The sequence below is a fragment of the Pseudophryne corroboree genome, chromosome 1 (genome assembly GCF_028390025.1).
Source record: "Pseudophryne corroboree isolate aPseCor3 chromosome 1, aPseCor3.hap2, whole genome shotgun sequence".
NCBI classification, from domain to species: Eukaryota; Metazoa; Chordata; class Amphibia; order Anura; family Myobatrachidae; genus Pseudophryne; species Pseudophryne corroboree.
Window position 1 is genome coordinate 87,000,515 of NC_086444.1, and position 17,287 is coordinate 87,017,801.

At 47.3% G+C, this 17,287-nt stretch overlaps 1 long non-coding RNA gene across 1 annotated transcript in view; it reads left to right on the forward strand.

Annotated features, from left to right (window-relative positions):
• Nucleotides 1–17,287, forward strand: part of LOC134945861 (uncharacterized) — a 100,826-nt gene that overhangs the window by 32,073 nt on the left and 51,466 nt on the right. The window lies entirely within an intron of this gene.

Below are 17,287 nucleotides of genomic sequence, written 5' to 3' on the forward strand. Positions count from 1 at the left end.
AGCGAGGATTCGAGTGATGCGTCTGAGGATGCAGCCTGAGATCACCAATGCGAACATCGGTCACTTTTGCTGATGGTTTTATGCACCGTTTAGCCTGCATAAGCTAAAGCATTCTTAGGCTGGCCGTCGGATCCGGCCACCCTGGTCCAGGAAGTTTGTGTCCGATAATGCAGACCATGTACCAGTCACCCCTACAAAACGGGGCCAACACACCCCTATTTTGAAGAATAGTGCCATCCTTGCTCGAACCCCTCAAACACCGCAGCATGTCAATCCTGCTTTGACTGACTGGGGGCTGTGAGCTAGAACGGGTCTTGCACCTGCACAGACCCCCAAACATTTTATTTGTACACAGACCATCAGGTTTGCGTACAAATATGAATCAGACGCCCATATGTCCACATGCTTCCATACAGTGAATGGCTGTCAGCACTCTGATTGCTGGATAGCTCCAACCATTCACCAATCAACAATCAGACAGCCATTCGGTGACTTGCTGCAGCCTTGGAGGCAGGTAGAGAGTGCTGTCTGGCCACTCTGATTAACTGTATTTCACAATCAGAGTGGCCGCGACAACATTTTCCACTTGCCTCCTAAAAGGCTGTGGCGGCACCAGCCCAGGAGGCAAATGCTCTCTGGCCCAGCCCACCTCTGCTCAAAGGTCCCTAGAATTTGGGGCAGTGAGCATTTGCTCAGTATGTCTATATGGTAATATGGCCCTAGTAGGTTTCAAAAGTCATCTTTGTCAGCAGTCATGCTGATTTATATTGCAATTCCCATTGTTATAACCAGTGCAGATCCAAGGGTGTGGTCAGGGTAATTGCTGCTCTTAGCACACACACCTTCTCTTTCCGTAGGCCACAAACACACTTTCCTCCCCCAGGGTGAGCTATCAGCCAGCTCCTTCTTCAGGGGTGATGGTATGTATGTCACATGTTGCCCACTCACCCCCCACCCCCAGATCCGCCACTCGTTATAACTGTTTATTATTCTGCAGTCATTCCATATCTTTGCCTCTAGATTTCAGCAATTTAAAGCTGATTATATTAAAATTTGGATTATTTCCAAATAATCTTTGGAAATAATTTATTTAGCCTAGTCGCTCCTTGTAACTGTACTGTACTTTGGGTAAGAACACACAAACCCTAGAAAGAATTTGGTAGGATGTGGGAATAATCTCCTAGGTAATGGCCAATGAAACTGAACTATTTCACTGTAGACCTGGTTTCTAAGGGAATAAACCCATGAAATCATTTGTGGGCCACTAGCCACAGTCAAGATGCTTCAGAAATATATTCATTATATACCTGTTCTCACCTGACACAGGTATGTCCTAATGTCCGCTCCGATCACAATCCAGGAAACAGACAAGCATTGAAAAACTGTATTTCCCTGTAACATGGTCGAACACATTAGACTTGATTTTATAACTAAATTAAATTTTGGGTGAAATCAGGGTTACTAAAAGGGGGTCTTTATGAGCATTTTGGGCCCAAATAACTTGTTGGGAAATATATAATTCGGGAGGTCTCTTTGCACAAGTGTAAGCAGTGCTGTATATATTACGGATCGCTATAATAAACAGGCTAAAGTTGGTCTTAGTACGTCCTTTGACTAGCCATGTGCTTCCAGGAAATACATACTAAATGCCGGCGGTCGGAATGCCAGTATCTCAATACTAAAGATCATCGGAGGGGGTAAGTATTTATATACCCCCCACCCCATAGTTAAGGAAGGGGCGCAGGGCATGCTGTACCCTGGGCCCCCCTCTGTCAGGAAGCCCCCCGGTCAGAGCACACTGACATCATTAGCTCTCCCCCTTGTGCAGGACTCAGGTTTCATCAGATACAGACAGAGCTTCCCAACCAGAGGTGTGTCCTGTGTAACCTGTTATCTAATGAGAACATTTGGGTCTAGAGAGAGAGAGACACACAAACAATCCATACCTCCCACCATGACCCATTCCATGAGGGATAAAATGCTCTCTACCTGGACTTCCCTCTTAAGTAGAGATGAGCGGATTCGGTTTTACTCGGATTTACTTGATTCTCAAAACAGCATCTAATTGGCTATCCAAAACACGAGACATCCGTGAGCCAATAAGATTCCGTTTTGAGAACCGAGTAAATCCGAGTAAAACCGAATCCGCTCATCTCTACTCTTAAGTAATGATTGCAGTAACCTTTCTTATCAATTGAATAGTTCAACACAGGTGATGCCAATCATACAGTAAGAGGGATGTCCAGAAAGAGAGCATTTGGTCCCTCCTGGGATGGGTCATGTTGGAAAGTATGTACAATCTAATATACACCCTACTTCCCCATAGCCCCCCTATCTTAAGTGCCCCGGGCCCCACCAAGTCTTAATCTAACCCTTGGGGTGGTGGCTAGGGCTAACCCTCCGGGGGTAGCGGCTATGGCTAACCCATGGGAAGCGTTGGCTAGGGCTAACTACCCCTAGTGCCTAATCCTAAACACCCCTAATGCCTAACCCTCCCCACAGGCACAAACCCTGAACCCGATACTCACATTCAGGATATCGGCTGTCGGTGAAAACACCCTTTTCACATTATGAAGGGCGAGTGCTAAATAGCGCAAGTGACCGTAAACTTCAAGGTACTAGGATTGTATGATCCTTGCACGTTTTAGTTAGGTAAGCAAATAGTTAACAGTTTGGGAGCAGGAGGCTATTAGAATAGTGGGAGTGTTTAGGGAGGAGCTACAGGACATTTTGTGGAGAAAGGAGTGTTAGTTTAAGTATAAATTAATAACGGTTGACAGATTTTAATGGCATTTCAGTGGTCTGTGTCGTTATTCCTAGATAAGTTAAGTTAGTTATTGTTTATTAGATAAGGTTATTGTGTGATGATGTCATTCAATCCAACATCTGCAGATAGAAAGTTTATGCAGAGCGAGCGCTAAATAGCGCAAATGACCATAAACTTCAAGGTAGTAGGATTGTATGATCCTTGCACAATTTAGGTAAGTTAGCAAACAGTTAACAGTTTGAGAGCAGGAGGCAATTAGAATAGTGGGGGTGTTTAGGGAGAATATCTAGAGGACATTTTGTGGAGGAAGGAGTATTCCTCTTCCTTTCTCTGACGTCCTAGTGGATGCTGGGAACTCCGTAAGGACCATGGGGAATAGCGGCTCCGCAGGAGACTGGGCACAAAAGTAAAGCTTTAGGACTACCTGGTGTGCACTGGCTCCTCCCCCTATGACCATCCTCCAAGCCTCAGTTAGATTTCTGTGCCCGGCCGAGAAGGGTGCACACTAGGGGCTCTCCTGAGCTTCTTAGTGAAAGTTTAGTTTTAGGTTTTTTATTTTCAGTGAGACCTGCTGGCAACAGGCTCACTGCATCGAGGGACTAAGGGGAGAAGAAGCGAACTCGCCTGCTTGCAGAGCGGATTGGGCTTCTTAGGCTACTGGACACCATTAGCTCCACAGGGACCGAACACAGGCCCAGCCTCGGAGTCCGGTCCCAGAGCCGCGCCGCCGGCCCCCTTACAGAGCCAGAAGCAAGAAGAGGTCCGGAAAATCGGCGGCAGAAGACATCGGTCTTCACCAAGGTAGCGCACAGCACTGCAGCTGTGCGCCATTGCTCCTCATACACACCTCACACTGCGGTCGCTGAGGGTGCAGGGCGCTGGGGGGGGGGCGCCCTGAGCAGCAATAAAAACACCTTGGCTGGCAAACATACATCACATATAACCCCCAGGGCTATATGGATGTATTTTAACCCCTGCCAGAATCCATAAAAAGGCAGGAGAAAAGTCCGCGAAAAAGGGGCGGAGCCTATCTTCTCAGCACACTGGCGCCATTTTCTCTCACAGCTCCGTTGGAGGGAAGCTCCCTGGCTCTCCCCTGCAGTTACTACACTACAGAAAGGGGTTAAAAAAGAGAGGGGGGCACTAATTAAGCGCAGTATTAATAAAACAGCAGCTATAAGGGGAAAAACACTTCTATAAGGTTATCCCTGTATATATATAGCGCTCTGGGGTGTGCTGGCATACTCTCCCTCTGTCTCCCCAAAGGGCTAGTGGGGTCCTGTCCTCTATCAGAGCATTCCCTGTGTGTGTGCTGTGTGTCGGTACGATTGTGTCGACATGTATGAGGAGGAAAATGGTGTGGAGGCGGAGCAATTGCCTGTAATGGAGATGTCACCCCCTAGGGAGTCGACACCTGAGTGGCTGAGCTTATGGAAGGAATTACGTGACAGTGTCAGCTCTTTACAAAAGATTGATGACATGAGACAGCCGGCTACTCAGCTTGTGCCTGTCCAGGTGTCTCAAAAGCCATCAGGGGCTCTAAAACGCCCGTTACCTCAGATGGCAGATACAGACGCCGACACGGATACTGACTCCAGTGTCGACGATTAAGAGACGAATGTGACTTCCAGTAGGGCCACACGTTACATGATTGAGGCTATGGAAAATGTTTTACATATTTCTGATAATACCAGTACCACTAAAAAGGGTATTATGTTGGGTGAGAAAAAACTGCCTGTAGTTTTTCCTGCATCTGAGGAATTAAATGAAGTGTGTGATGATGCGTGGGTTTCCCCCGATAAAAACTGTTAATTCCCAAAAAGTTATTAGCATCATACCCCTTCCCGCCAGAGGATAGGGCACGTTGGGGAACACCCCTTAGGGTGGATAAAGCGCTCACACGCTTGTCTAAACAGGTGGCACTACCGTCCTCGGATACGGCCGCCCTTAAGAAACCTGCTGACAGAAAGCAGGAAAATATCCTAAAATGTATATACACTCACACGGGTGTGATACTGCGACCAGCAATCGCCTCATCCTGGATGTGCAGTGCTGGGGTGGCTTGGTCGGGTTCCCTGACTGACAATATTGATACCCTAGATAGGGACAGTATATTACTGACTATAGAGCATTTAAAAGATGCATTTCTATATATGCGTGATGCACAGAGGGATATTTGCCGACTGGCATCAAGAGTAAGTGCGCTGTCCATTTCTGCCAGAAGAGGGTTATGGACAAGACAGTGGTCAGGTGATGCTGATTCCAAAAGGCATATGGAAGTATCGCCTTATAAAAGGGAGGAGTTATTTGGGGTAGGTCTAACAGACCTGGTGGCCACGGCAACGGCTGGGAAATCCACATTTTTACCCCAGGTAGCCTCTCAACATAAGAAGACGCCGTATTATCAGGCGCAGTCCTTTCGGCCCCATAAGGGCAAGCGGGCAAAAGGCTCCTCATTTCTGCCCCGTGGCAGAGGGAGAGGAAAAAGGCTGCAGCAAACAGCCAGTTCCCAGGAACAGAAGCCCTCTCCTGTTTCTGCCAAGTCCTCAGCATGACGCTGGGGCTTTACAAGCGGACTCAGGCACGGTGGGGGCCCGTCTCAAAAATTTCAGCGTGCAGTGGGCTCACTCACAGGTGGACCCCTGGATCCTTCAGGTGGTATCTCAGGGGTACAAATTGGAATTCGAGACGTCTCCCCTTCGCCGTTTCCTAAAGTCTGCTTTACCGACGTCTCCCTCCGACAGGGAGGCGGTATTGGAAGCCATTCACAAGCTGTATTCCCAGCAGGTGATAATCAAGGTACCCCTCCTACAACAGGGAAAGGGGTATTATTCCACGCTATTTGTGGTACCGAAGCCGGACGGCTCGGTGAGACCTATTTAAAATCTGAAATCCTTGAACACTTACATACAAAGGTTCAAATTCAAGATGGAGTCACTAAGAGCGGTGATTGCGAACCTGGAAGAAGGGGATTATATGGTGTCTCGGGACATCAAGGATGCTTATCCCCATGTCCCAATTTACCCTTCACACCAAGGGTACCTCAGGTTTGTGGTACAGAACTGTCACTATCAGTTTCAGACGCTGCCGTTTGGTTTGTCCACGGCACCCCGGGTCTTTACCAAAGTAATGGGCGAACTGATGATACTCCTTCGAAGGAAGGGAGTTTTAGTTATCCCTTACTTGGACGATCTCCTGATAAGGGCAAGATCCAGGGAACAGTTGGTAGTCGGGGTAGCACTATCTCAAGTAGTGTTGCGGCAGCACGGTTGGATTCTCAATATTCCAAAATCGCAGCTGATCCTGACGACACGTCTTCTATTCCTAGGGATGATCCTGGACACAGTCCAGAAAAAGGTGTTTCTCCCGGAGGAGAAAGCCAGGGAGTTATCCGAACTAGTCAGAAACCTCCTAAAACCAGGCCAAGTGTCAGTGCATCAGTGCACAAGGGTCCTGGGAAAAATGGTGGCTTCCTACGAAGCAATTCCATTCGGCAGATTCCACGCAAGAATGCTGGACAAATGGTCCGGATCGCATCTTCAGATGCATCAGCGGATAACCCTGTTACCAAAGACAAGGGTGTCTCTCCTGTGGTGGTCGCAGAGTGCTCATCTTCTAGAGGGCCGCAGATTTGGCATTCAGGACTGGGTCCTGGTGACCACGGATGCCAGCCTGCGAGGCTGGGGAGCAGTCACACAGGAAAGAAATTTCCAGGGCTTGTGGTCAAGCCTGGAGACATCACTTCACACAAATATCTTGGAGCTAAGGGCCATTTACAATGCCCTAAGCCAAGCAAGACCTCTGCTTCAAGGTCAGCCGGTGTTGATCCAGTCAGACAACATCACGGCAGTCGCCCACGTAAACAGACAGGGCGGCACAAGAAGCAGGAGGGCAATGGCAGAAGCTGCAAGGATTTTTCGCTGGGCGGAAAATCATGTGATAGCATTGTCAGCAGTGTTCATTCCGGGAGTGGACAACTGGGAAGCAGACTTCCTCAGCAGGCACGACCTCCACCCGGGAGAGTGGGGACTTCACCCAGAAGTCTTCCACATGATTGTAAACCGTTGGGAAAAACCAAAGGTGGACATGATGGCGTCCCGCCTAAACAAAAAATTGGACAGGTATTGCGCAAGGTCAAGGGACCCTCAGGCAATAGCTGTGGACGCTCTGGTAACACCGTGGGTGTACCAGTCAGTGTAGGTGTTCCCTCCTCTTCCTCTCATACCAAAAGTACTGAGAATTATAAGACGGAGGGGAGTAAGAACTATACTCGTGGTTCCGGATTGGCCAAGAAGGTCTTGATACCCGGAATTTCAAGAGATGCTCACGGAGGACCCGTGGCCTATACCTCTAAGAAGGGACCTGCTCCAGCAAGGACCCTGTCTATTCCAAGACTTACCGCGGCTGCGTTTGACGGCAGGGCGGTTGAACGCCGGATCCTGAAGGAAAAAGGCATTCCGGATGAAGTCATCCCTACCCTGATCAAAGCCAGGAAGGATGTAACCGCAAAGCATTATCACCGCATTTGGCGAAAATATGTTGCGCGGTGCGAGGCCAGTAAGGCCCCGATGGAGGAATTTCAACTAGGTCGATTCCTGCATTTCCTGCAAACAGGAGTGTCTATGGGCCTAAAATTGGGGTCCATTAAGGTTCAAATTTCGGCCCTGTCAATTTTCTTCCAGAAAGAACTAGCTTCAGTCCCTTAAGTTCAGACGTTTGTAAAAGGGGTACTGCATATACAGCCTCCTTTTGTGCCTCCAGTGGCACCTTGGGATCTCAATGTAGTTTTGGGGTTCCTAAAGTCACATTGGTTTGAACCACTTGAATCTGTGGAGTTAAAATATCTCACATGGAAAGTGGTCATGCTGTTGGCCCTGGCCTCGGCCAGGCGCGTGTCAGAATTGGCGGCTTTATCCTGTAAAAGCCCTTATCTGATCTTCCATTCAGACAGGGCGGAATTGAGGACTCGTCCTCATTTTCTCCCTAAGGTGGTTTCAGCGTTTCATCTGAACCAACCTATTGTGGTACCTGCGGCTACTAGTGACTTGGAGGACTCCAAGTTGTTGGACGTAGTCAGGGCCCTGAAAATATATGTTTCCAGGACGGCTGGAGTCAGAAAATCTGACTCTCTGTTTATCCTGTATGCACCCAACAAGCTGGGTGCTCCTGCTTCTAAGCAGACTATTGCTCGTTGGATTTGTAATACAATTCAGCTTGCACATTCTGTGGCAGGCCTGCCACAGCCAAAATCTGTAAAAGCCCATTCCACAAGGAAGGTGGGCTCATCTTGGGCGGCTGCCCGAGGGGTCTCGGCTTTACAACTTTGCCGAGCAGCTACTTGGTCAGGGGCAAACACGTTTGCTAAATTCTACAAATTTGATACCCTGGCTGAGGAGGACCTGGAGTTCTCTCATTCGGTGCTGCAGAGTCATCCGCACTCTCCCGCCCGTTTGGGAGCTTTGGTATAATCCCCATGGTCCTTACGGAGTTCCCAGCATCCACTAGGACGTCAGAGAAAATAAGAATTTACTTACCGATAATTCTATTTCTCATAGTCCGTAGTGGATGCTGGGCGCCCATCCCAAGTGCGGATTGTCTGCAATACTTGTACATAGTTACTGTTAACTAAATCGGGTTATTGTTGTTGTGAGCCATCTATCCAGAGGCTCCTCTGTTATCATGCTGTTAACTGGGTTCAGATCACAAGTTGTACGGTGTGATTGGTGTGGCTGGTATGAGTCTTACCCGGGATTCATAAATCCTTCCTTATTGTGTACGCTCGTCCGGGCACAGTATCCTAACTGAGGCTTGGAGGATGGTCATAGGGGGAGGAGCCAGTGCACACCAGGTAGTCCTAAAGCTTTACTTTTGTGCCCAGTCTCCTGCGGAGCCGCTATTCCCCATGGTCCTTACGGAGTTCCCAGCATCCACTACGGACTACGAGAAATAGAATTATTGGTAAGTGAATTCTTATTTTTTCTCTTTTGGATCTCCCACCCTCCCTCCCCAAATCATCTTTTTGCCCCACCCGTTTTTTCTTTTTCTTTGCTGGTTGTGGTTTGTCAACCTATAGGTAGCGAGAAAGAATGACAGTTACAGTGGCTATTGCGCTGCTGTACGGAGGGCGCTCTTTGCCCAATACATTGTATACTCTGGCCTTCCTTACCGGGGGTCATTGGGCTTGGCTGTCTGGCCGGCCCTATTCTGGTGTATTGGGAAGAGAGTTGGAGCCTCAGCATTTATTGGTGTAGCCAGTGAGTGATATAAAGTCATGTCGTGGGCAAGTGTTGCGGCAATAAGTTGTAATGTCACTGGTGATCTGGCCATTCTTTCTTATTTGCCACCATACTTAGTTTAAATATTATAAATTAATAACAGTTGACCGATTTAAATGGCAATTCAGTGGTCTGTGTCGTTATTTCTAGATTAGTTAGTTATTATATAATAGATAAGGTTATTGTGTGATGATGTCATTTCAATCCAACATCTGCCGATAGAAAGTTTATTTTAGTAAAAATAATATTGATAGACATTCCCGTGAATTCCCTAAGTGTTTCACAATTCTAAACCTAAGGCCCAGATTTATCAAGCCTTGGAGAGTGATTAACTGCACGGTGATAAAGTACCAACCAATCAGCTCCTAACTGTCACTTTTCAAACACAGCCTGTAAAAAGGCAGTTAGGAGCTGGTTGGTTGGTACCTTATCGCCGTGCAATTTATTACTCTCCAAGGCTTGATAAATCTGGGCCTAATTCTGTTGCCAGCAGCCACATAGTGGAGCTGGCGTTAAATCTAGAGATAGAGGGGGTCATTCCGAGTTGATCGCTCGTTCGCTGTTTTTAGCAGCCGTGCAAATGCTATGCCGCCTCCCACTGGGAGTGTATTTTAGCTTAGCAGCAGTGCGAACGAAAGGATTGCAGAGCGACTACAAAATAATTTCGTGCAGTTTCAGAGCAGCTTCAGACCTACTCAGTGCTTGCAATGACTTCAGACTGTTCAGTTCCTGTTTTGACGTCATGAACACGCCCTGCGTTCGCCCAGCCATGCATGCGTTTTTCCTAGCACGCCTGTGTTTTTCCGAACACTCCCTGAAAACGTCCAGTTGACACCCAGAAACGCCCACTTCCTGTCTATCACTCTGCGGCCAGCAGTGCGACTGAAAAGCTTCGCTAGACCTTGTGTTACACTACATCGGCCGTTGTGAAAGTACGTCGCTTGTGCGCATTGCGCCACATACGCATGCGCAGAAGTGCCGTTTTTTGGCATCATCGCTGCGCAGCGAACATTTTCAGCTAGCGATCAACTCAGAATGACCCCCAGAGTAATTGTAACTGCCCCTTACACAGAGACAGAGCAGTGGAACTCAATTACAAAGCATCAAACAGCTGAGCATGCATCTGAGTCACACATCACAATTTCGTACATAGAATCACAGTACAGATTTGAATGCATAGGGGGGGAATGCATAGGGGGGTTCTTCGCTTCGGTGCGAATGGGTCAGAACTGCGCATGCACGGCGCCCGCAATGTGCACGTGCGTTGTTGCCCAGCTGCAGCCATTGCCGGGCAATGACCAGAAGAGAGAAAAAAGTGAACGCTAGCGCGATCGCAAGAAGACTGACAGCAGGGAGGTGTTTCAGGGCGGATACTCACTGTTTTCCGGGCGTGGAGATTCGAATGCAGCTGTGTCCAGGCGTTTGGAGGGCGGATGTTTGATGTCAATTCCCGGGACTTTCGTAGTTGGATCCGTAAGTCTGACCCTGGTCTTGTTTTGCAGGAAACTTTTTTTAGCATAGCAGGGCTGCACAAGTGATCGCAGCCCTGCTATGTTAAAATACACTCCCCCATAGGCGGCGTCTAGTTTATCACATGGGCTGCAAAAAGTTGCTACATGCGATCAACTCGGAATGACTCCCAGTATCAGAAATATAAGGTATGTATGTTGCTGGATGGTGAATGGGAGACAATAGGGGCCAGATAAAAATATGCACAGAGTAGATGTCACTGCGGCAAATCAAACGAAACCGCGTCTGCGTCTGAGAATCAGCCCTATGGTGTTTTGAGCTGCTAAGTTTTGTCTTCTTAGTTAGAGGTGCTAAATCTGTGTGCCGAGGTACACAGTACTTTGGACTATCTATAGGTGTGGATCTGAAGGGAGGCACAACCGCACTCCCAAAATGGGCATTTACAGCCGGAAGTGGCCATACCCCAACACTTCTTATACCAGTTACTGTAAGATGCCCTTTCACTTATTTCCATACATAATGCAGTTCAATCTTTTGTGGCCACATCCACCTGTCTTGGGGTTGTATATGTACGATATCCCATCCCCAGTCTTGTACCCTGTACTCTGCATTTTTCTGAGAGGTTCTATGTGCCTCATGCCACTTTTCTTACTCTCCTATATATTCAGTTTCTGTAGACTTACAGCAACGTGAGTCAGCACGAGTTTTAGGAATTAACCTGTATACATTGCACTTGCAGTAAATTCACTACCACAATCCACATTCCATTCGCTACAGTACTATAGTGTATCATAAGCAGTTCCCAAGAAAATCCATGTATGCGCTGACTTCAGGACTAGTGTTTCCCAATAAACCTCACTCTAGTGCCAGCATTCATAGCATGGAACTACTAGCAGAAGATCACACAGAGGAATGACAGCCTGTAACTCCCCCATTCCAGATTTACAGAACAGACCTTATTTATAAAGAGAGTGAAGGCCAATGCGCATTGTGCAGCACAAAAGTCCTCTGTGCAGGTGAAACGTCTCCAGTTCTATTAGAGCACGTAGGGTTAAGATGGCGATATTTGCAGCGTCACACACCTGTAGAGCGACACCCGTGGCAGGGTTCCTTGCAAGGCACAGAAAAGGTGCACTCGTTTTTGGGAAGCAGTGCAAAAATCAAATAAGTAATTGCAAGGACTTGGCCCTGGCTTACATTCCTTACATCTGTAGGAACAAATAAGGCTGTCTAGGGGCCTGATTCAGAGATGTGGGTAAATCCGATGTGTCCGTCTCTGAATCAGGCTCTATATCATACTTATCTACTCCCCCGGAAGTTACGGGAGACTCACGAAGTGTGGGTACCTCTCCAGCAACCCTCCAACCTCCTAAAAATGCCAACCAATGCGAGTGCGCCTGCACGACTTGACTACACATCATGGACCTGATTCTGAGGTGGGGAATAATGCATAAAAAGAGCAAGCCATGTTACAATACTGCACAAAGACGCAAATACATCTATATTTTTGCATGCAGGGTAAATACTGGCTGCTTTTGCATGTAGCCACCAAATGCTGGACAGCTTTATTTTTACACTGCAATTTAGATAATGTTTGGCGTACAGTACTTCTCAACCGGCCCGCTTTTGGTGGAACAGTCCCACCATCCCACCCATAGGCCCCATTTGGGGGAGGTTTGGAGGCCCCCCTCTCACCTGCTGCTCTGCTTAGAAGAGCAACTGGTGAATAGATGCCGTGCACATAAGCGCAGTGTCTATTCAGTAAAGAGAAGACATGCCCCATTTTTGGGCTCACCCTAAAGTCATGATCTACATTTCCAAAAAGTTGGGAGTAGTTGGACACACCCTTCTCAATTCTAAATCTATCTGCACATTTTAAATCAGTCCCACCTATTGTGCAACATAATATTACTAAGGTGCAAAGTTGCTTGGCCTTTTTTGCTTTATTATCATCTCAGAATAAGGCCCCATGTGTCCAGACATCTTGGACCTGATGTGTACCATTTGATGCCCCATTTCTGGCTACCGACCCATCTGCTGCCGGTGAGCGGTGGGTCCACAAGACACATTTATATTATTTAAATCTTGTACTTAATGTATTGCTGATAAACACCCCAATTATATTGCATGTAGGGCTTTATGTAATAGCTTCCAATATTTCAGAACCAGCGTGATAGCGGCGTGTTCACTGCTAAATTTAAAGAGCTGGTTCATCCATATATTGTATTGCCGCTTTAAATTTAGCACTGAAGTTGCTGAAATCACAGCAGTTCCACAATCTTGTAACCTACAGTATTACATAACCCCATATGGAGATAAGAAAATTATTGATTCCAATATCCTACAAAATGGGGTATATTTACTAAGATTCGTAATTTCCGAAAATAGGTCAAAGTTCAATCACGAATGACATCGGCAGTGTAAAACTGCAACTTTTTGAATTGATTACGACTAATTTACTAAGCTGTCGTATTCGTATTTTTCTTTGCTTCCGATGTCGATGTCATTCGTGTTTTTTTACCTAATTTGACGGCAGTGATTAGCAAAACACTGCCGTTTTTTTTTACAATCAATCTCGGCCGGATCTGTGTGATCCGTGCTGGGGTTCGTATTTTTTTTTTTTTTTAAATTAAACAAAGTAAAATCCTAAAAAAAATTGCGTGGGGTCCCCCCTCCTAAGCATAACCAGCCTCGGGCTCTTTGAGCCGATCCTGGTTGCAGAAATATGGGAAAAAAAATGACAGGGGTTCCCCCATATTTAAGCAACCAGCATCGGGCTCTGCGCCTGGTCCTGGTCCCAAAAATACGGGGGACAAAAAGAGTAGGGGTCCCCCGTATTTTTAAAACCAGCACCGGGCTCCACTAGCTGGACAGATAATGCCACAGCCGGGGGTCACTTTTATACAGCGCCCTGCGGCCGTGGCATCAAAAATCCAACTAGTCACCCCTGGCCGGGGTACCCTGGGGGAGTGGGGACCCCTTCAATCAAGGGGTCCCCCCCCCCAGCCACCCAAGGGCCAGGGGTGAAGCCCGAGGCTGTCCCCCCCCATCCAATGGGCTGCGGATGGGAGGGCTGATAGCCTTTGTTGTAAAATAAAAGATATTGTTTTTAGTAGCAGTACTACAAGTCCCAGCAAGCCTCCCCCGCATGCTTGTACTTGGAGAACCACAAGTACCAGCATGCGGCGGAAAAACGGGCCCGCTGGTACCTGTAGTACTACCACTAAAAAAATACCCAAAAAAACACAAGACACACACACCGTGAAAGTATAATTTTATTACATACATACACACATACATACATACATACTTACCTTATGTTCCCACGCAGGTCGGTCCTCTTCTCCAGTAGAATCCAAGGGGTACCTGTTGAAGAAATTCTACTCACCAGATCCAGTGGTCCAGGCTCCTCGGCAAATCCAGGGATAATCCACGTACTTGAATAAAACAAAAAAACGGTTGCCCGACCTCGAACTGAAAGGTGACCCATGTTTGCACATGGGTCACCTTTCCACGAATGCCAGAAACCCACTTTGCCTTCTGGCTAAGTGGGTTTCTTCAGCCAATCAGGGAGCGCCACGTTGTAGCACTCTCCTGATCAGCTGTGTGGTCCTGTCCTCACTGACAGGCAGCACACGGCAGTGTTACAATGTAGCGCCTATGCGCTCCATTGTAACCAATGCTGGGAACTTTCTGCTCAGCGGTGACGTCACTTTAGGTCAACCGCAGGGCAGAAAGTTCCCATCATTGGTTACAATGTAGCGCATAGGCGCTACATTGTAACACTGCCGTGTGCCGCCTGTCAGTGAGGACAGGAGCACACAGCTGATCAGGAGAGTGCTACAACGTGGCGCTCCCTGATTGGCTGAAGAAACCCACTTAGCCAGAAGGCAAAGTGGGTTTCTGGCATTCGTGGAAAGGTGACCCATGTGCAAACATGGGTCCCCTTTCAGTTCGTGGTCGGGCAACCGTTTTTTTGTTTTATTCAAGTACGTGGATTATCCCTGGATTTGCCGAGGAGCCTGGACCACTGGATCTGGTGAGTATAATTTCTTCAACAGGTACCCTTGGATTCTACTGGAGAAGAGGACCGACCTGCGTGGGAACATAAGGTAAGTATGTATGTATGTATGTGTGTATGTATGTAATAAAATTATACTTTCACGGTGTGTGTGTCTTGTTTTTTTTGGGTATTTTTTTAGTGGTAGTACTACAGGTACCAGCGGGCCCGTTTTTCCGCCGCATGCTGGTACTTGTGGTTCTCCAAGTACAAGCATGCGGGGGAGGCTTGCTGGGACTTGTAGTACTGCTACTAAAAACAATATCTTTTATTTTACAGCAAAGGCTATCAGCCCTCCCATCCGCAGCCCATTGGATGGGGGGGGACAGCCTCGGGCTTCACCCCTGGCCCTTGGGTGGCTGGGGGGGGGGACCCCTTGATTGAAGGGGTCCCCACTCCCCCAGGGTACCCCGGCCAGGGGTGACTAGTTGGATTTTTGATGCCACGGCCGCAGGGCGCTGTATAAAAGTGACCCCCGGCTGTGGCATTATCTGTCCAGCTAGTGGAGCCCGGTGCTGGTTTTAAAAATACGGTGGACCCCTACTCTTTTTGTCCCCCGTATTTTTGGGACCAGGACCAGGCGCAGAGCCCGATGCTGGTTGCTTAAATATGGGGGAACCCCTGTCATTTTTTTTCCCATATTTCTGCAACCAGGATCGGCTCAAAGAGCCCGAGGCTGGTTATGCTTAGGAGGGGGGACCCCACGCAATTTTTTTTGGCAAAAAAAAGCACTTTCCAACCCCTTCCCACTGATATACATGCACGGATCTCATGGATCCCTGCATGCATCTCAAATCACGAATAAAAAAAGCAGGTCTGTTTTTTTTTAGGACTTTTTTACGAATTGTAATTTTTCACGGCAGTGTTTTGGGTTTTTTTGCTTTGCACTTCTTAGTAAATGACCGAGATTCATACTTAAACAGGCGTAATTTGACCGATGGTGTATTCATTCGTAATTTTTTACCTGAACTAGCAAAAAATTACGAATGCCCTCATCACTGCCGTGATTAGTGTTTAGTAAATGACCGAGATTGACCGAGATGACACTTTGATGAAAAAACGGCATCTCGGTCAAAATCGGGAGCTTAGTAAATATACCCCAATGTATTTATGCTTTGCCATGACAAAACCTCACTTGGGTAGAGAACAAAAAAAGTAATTTCAGGTGAAAAGTGAAAAAGAAAATGTAAAACAAATTGATGTGGACTAAGTGGAAACTTTTAACTCTGAAGGAGTTAAACGTCACAGTTACAACTTGCGCTTACGAGAAGAGAATAACTCTAAAGGGAGATAATCTGTAAGATCTCAGTGTGAATACTTAGATTTCCCATAGCAGTACATAAATCTGACATAACTCACACAGTAAGGGAGCAAGTCCATGCTTGACCATTACTGGCAAACCTTAAACTCCTTTCCTGTAATGTTTATCTTAGCAGTACATGCGTAAGAGGGAAATGTCTCACTGCTCTAAGTAACTGTGGAGCAGATATATTAACCTGGAGAAGGGATAAAGAAGTGATAAGCGCAAGGCAATAACATACCAACCAATCATTACAGATTTGAAAAATTACAGTTAGTAGCTGATTGGCGGGTGCATTTATCAGCTTGCACTTATCACTGCTTTATCACTTCTTTATCCCTTCTCCAGGCTTAATACATCGGCCCCAGTCTCACTTATCACTATGATGGGGGACTACAAGCAAGGCCGGTGCTCCAGCTCATAGGTAATAAAGGGATAGCACGCATGGAAGGCCGCAAAAAAGGGGTGTGGCTTCACGTGCTGTCCAGCAAAGCACACTAGAGGCTTTGCCTTTATCCGCAATGTCGTTACACTTCCGAACATGCTCTGCTTTTTTATTTCCGGGCTGTCACATAAAACAATGGTTTCAATTCCGAGATCGTGGCAATCTGACACGTGCGCAGATCATGACGATCTGGCGCATACGCAATTAGCATTTCCTGGACACCAATTAAGGTGGAAAGTTATTTAAGGCATTTTAGAGCATGGTCACTGTTATAACTAGTGATGAGCGGGTTCGGTTCCTCTGAATCCGAACCCGCCCGAACTTCAGCTTTTTTCCACGGGTCCGAGCAGGCTCGGATCCTCCCGCCTTGCTCGGTTAACCCGAGCACGCCCGAACATCATCATCCCGCTGTCGGATTCTCGCGAGACTCGGATTCTATATAAGGAGCCGCGCGTCGCCGCCATTTTCACACGTGCATTGAGAGTCATAGGGAGAGGACGTGGCTGGCGTCCTCTCCGTTTAGAGAAGAGAGAGACACAGTATTTTGGGGAGCATTATTAGGAGGAGTACTACTATACTGTATACTACTATACTATACTACTTGCTGAAGTGATATTATAGAGTCATAGGGGGAGAGGACGTGGCTGGCGTCCTCTCCGTTTAGAGAAGTGTCAAAGTCAGAAAAATATCTCTATGCACACTACCATATTTGCACCTCATACAGGTCCGTGCTGCGCATGCGTACGCTCTCCCGTACGTGCGCATACTCACAGTCGCGGGCACCCGCAGGCGCACGGTATGCGTATTTACGGTAGAGTTTATGTGATCGTAGCGTGCGACTCAATCGTTACATATTTTCACTATATAATGTATTTTGTAGATCATGGTCCCTTTGATAGATTCTGAAAGTTTAGTTAACATAGCATGTTCCTGAACAGAGAGATCCCTCTTTGTATTGTACGAAGGGTCT